This window comes from Octopus bimaculoides, chromosome 5, assembly GCF_001194135.2.
Source record: "Octopus bimaculoides isolate UCB-OBI-ISO-001 chromosome 5, ASM119413v2, whole genome shotgun sequence".
Classification (NCBI taxonomy): domain Eukaryota; kingdom Metazoa; phylum Mollusca; class Cephalopoda; order Octopoda; family Octopodidae; genus Octopus; species Octopus bimaculoides.
In genome coordinates, this window is record NC_068985.1 from 121,478,886 (window position 1) to 121,482,857 (window position 3,972).

Below are 3,972 nucleotides of genomic sequence, written 5' to 3' on the forward strand. Positions count from 1 at the left end.
CTATAGCAATCTTTCAGTAGGAGTTACATCATGAGTGAGTGTGCAACATTATTTCATTTGCTCGACAGAGCTAAAGCTCATGTCTATGAAGACCTTTTAATATATTATTTATTTCAAATAGTTAAACGATTATTTGGCGAATGATTTTCTTCAGTTTTAATATTTTAAAATTTCATAAAGCCACGAGCTGGCAGAAATGTTAGCACGCCGGGCGAAATGCTTAGCGGTATTTCGTCTGTCTTTACGTTCTGAGTTCAAATTCCGCCGCTGTTGACTTTGCTTTACATCTTTTCGGGATCGATAAATTAAGTACCAGTTGCGTACTGAGGTCAATCTAATCGACTGCCCCCTCTCCTAAAATTTCGGGCCTTGTGCTTATAGTAGAAAAGATTATGTTAAGGCTTTATAATATAAAGTATGACATACATATTTTATCAAGGGTGGGAAATGTTTCAGATGAGGGAGGCTTGGCTACTGTTTTTAGCAAGACGAACGACCGCAGCAGAGACTCCCTTGTCGGTCCTCTAAGATAAGAGAAATGGTTCCAACTCGAAATCAAAAACGGGTTACAAACTCCGTTCTCGCTAGTAACCAATGAACATAAGTTGTGCTCGTTGTTACACAATAACAAGCTATAATATTTGAAACAATACCACGTCTCTGGTATTCTTCTAAAAAGATGAAGTAATATTCATGCTTTGTCATGTCGACTGTAAACAAGAAAATATTACCAGATTCATAAATAAATAGCGTTAATCGACTCATACATAGATACACACACACGCACGCACGCATACATACATACATACATATTGTAGCTTATAGAATCTTCTGGTCCGTTGCCTTTCATCTAACCGGAGATCGATAAACTCGGTAGTGATAATAAATCGGTTCAATTAAATCGATTATACACCCTGCCACCAATGTTTGTGTGCTTATTAACCAGCGTGTATATATATATATATATATATATAAAATGTATGTATATAAACATACGTGTATGCATGTGCGCGCGCGTGTAAGCGTGTGCGTTATATAAATATATATATATGACACATATATTCGTGTGCAAAAATATAAATTCACATGAACCTTCAAAAGCAATTGACACTGCCCACCACCTCGAAATAAATGTCAACAATAACAGAAAAAATACATGAACAAAAAAGAAAAACCCAGCTGAATAACTAGAAACATCCGTCCGACACATTCCTACATTATCTCACGGCTAAAATCTAACTTTCTACGGAACTAAGTTTTCACCAAAATTTCTTTCAACCTACCTCTCTTGTAGCTATACAAAATTGTTATGTTGTTTACGCAAACACATTTCGGTTTTTATAGCTCCATACCTCTTAATTTTGCATTAAATTTACGTCGGGGTTAGCATGTTTTTGTTGAAGCTGCACCAAGGTCTTCTATAATAATTCTATTCAATCAAGATTTATGTTAGTCGATGAAGTAAAGAGTGTACATTAGAAAGATGTATAATGTATTCGAGCACATGCATTACTTACAAAAATAACCCTATGCTCTTAAGAAAAAGAAAAAAACAACTTACGTATTATTTATTAAGGAAAACCTGGCATTTATTTGCAGCAAAGTATTTTCTGAAGTTAAAAATAATCTGAACTATTTACATCATGTTATCCCATACAAGCGATTGTCCTTTTGTCTATTTTATCAATCACTGAATAAATGTTTTCGGTAAATAATATAGGTGTTTTCTGTATCAACAAAAGTTATATACAGCTCTAACAAGCATCTTCGTTGGAAATACTGAAAAAATATAACTCTTCTTCATAATTATTATTTTGACTATAGGGACAAGGCATGGAAGTTTGTGGGGAGGTGGTTAGTCGATTAAATCAACCCCAGTAATTGACTGTACTTAATAATAATTATTATTATTGTTGTTGTTACTATTATTATTATTATTATAGCAACATTATTCCCACCCCAATCCTACAACAGTTACTTGTTTGTGTTAAATATAAGATTAGCGACTCCGGTTGCAGAGATTCATAGTTATCACTGACTTTACAAACAGGAAATAATTGTTGAGGAATGTTAACAGTTCACACCATTTAAACAACTTGCTTTCGGATACGGATGAAACAAAGAGCCAATTGCATTCCCCTTTTGACAAGAAAATAATTGAATGCTTACAATCGAATGGGATATATTCAAATTTCCTTCCCTTGGAGGTCACTTCCGGCAGTTGTTTCGAAAACACAGACCTTAACTTTGAAACGTAAGAAATTTTTCCCAGCAGGCCCTTATTGATGATAGATACATACATATGTGTACTTTTTTATTCGTTTCGGTCATTTGACTGTGGCTATGTAATACAGTTCTATATTTTGAGAGAGGAGGAATTATGTACATTATTTGCATTTGACGGATATTTGTCCTCATTTTGTTTGTTGTTGACACAACATTTCGGCTGATATACTCTCCAGCCTTCTTCAGGTGCTCTGGGGAAATTTTGAAGTATTTTTCGATGTTATTATATTCAGGTCACTGCCTGGAATCGAAATCGGAATCTTGGGATTAGCAGCCTGCGCTCTTAACCACTACACCATATGCCCAGTTGTGGGTGAATTTTAGGGCCTATAAATCTAATGTTTTCCTATCCTTCCTTACTACCTGTTCCCATATGCTATTCATATCTGCACTCGGTCTGCTTAGGAGGTTGTTGTGTCCTAGTATATGTGCTGTTTCTTTTAGTTTTCGTATTTTCCAGTGGTGTTCTCTGTCTATTATTTTAACTTCATCCCACAGGGGGAGGTGGTCTCCATTTTTCCATACATGATCAGCTATATCCAATTCATCAATATCTCCTCATGTCACAGCTTTGTGATGTTCCTCTACCCTTATTTTGAGGAGCAGTAGGTTTCGCCTTAGTATACCTACTACAGCTGCATGGGATGGAGTACACGCAGTCTTTGGTCATATTCTCTTCTATTAGTGGTTTTACTCGAAGGAGATATTTGCGAAGTGTTGTATTACTTTTGAATACAGTCCTGATGTCATATGGGCCACATATCTTTTGTATCTTTTCGGAGAGGCCTTTCACATGGGGTAGGCAGACTGGTCAGTTTATTGGTTTCATCCTCTCTTCATAATTAGAGTGGATAGTATGTTTTTGAGGTAGTTGTTGCTTAATAGATTGTTACTTAGCTTGATCATTTCTTTGTGGTGTGTATCAGAATCACTACTTATATTCTTTGCTCGATGTTTTAGGCACTGAGCAATTCCTCTCTTTACACTGTATGGATGGTGGAAATTGAAGTTGAGGTATTGTCCAGTGAAGGTTGGCTTGTGGTATACGGATGTTCCAGATCTATACTTGGTGCGTGTTATTAATACGTCCAGGAATGTCAGCTGATTGTCTTTTTCCTTTTCCATTGTGAACTGTATGGATGGCTTTATTGACTTCACATGATCTAACAGCACTTGGACATCTTCCTGGTGGGGCCAGAGTAAAAAGGTGTCATCAACATATCACAGCTATAGGGTTGGTTTTAGTGGTGTTGGTCCTAAAAGCTACAATATGTTGATGATACCTTTATACTCTGGGGATCTGTAGCAAATTTCCAAGTCAGCAGGTATGAATTAAAGGAAGAGGAAAACAAAACCAATGTAGGACAAGCTTATCAGATCATTTAAAATATTTTAATTAATGTAAAGGTGAATCGTAGTAAGGAAAAGTAAAAGTAAATTTTGCCTTACAGCTGTTTCTGGGATATCCCAGGTGATGGATCAATATATTGATCAACATCTCCATACACTGGGTATTCCATCATCAGAGACAAAGTGTATATGCAGGAAAGTTCTAGACAGAAAATTTAATGTTGATAGAAGTATAAAGTTCATAGTTCATCTTGTTCTGGAAGGTAGCAGGGTTTGGCCATATTTCCATGAAGGTGTACCTCCTTATGTATAATCCCAGGTAAGTCCAGACAGCAG

The 3,972-nt window shown here is 36.1% G+C and overlaps 1 protein-coding gene across 6 annotated transcripts in view; it reads right to left on the reverse strand.

Annotated features, from left to right (window-relative positions):
- Positions 1-2,304, reverse strand: part of LOC106875754 (uncharacterized) — a 36,793-nt gene extending 34,489 nt beyond the window's left edge. For 2 of the 6 annotated variants that reach the window (XM_014924013.2, XM_014924009.2), the window contains exon 1: positions 1,562-2,060. The gene's annotated coding sequence lies outside the window, so the exon portion shown is untranslated. Of the gene's footprint in view, positions 1-1,283; positions 1,501-1,561; positions 2,061-2,169 lie in introns of those variants that run through there. The other 4 variants (XM_014924014.2, XM_014924010.2, XM_014924012.2 and 1 more) reach the window with 3 other exon arrangements.
- Positions 2,305-3,972: the final 1,668 nt, after the last annotated feature.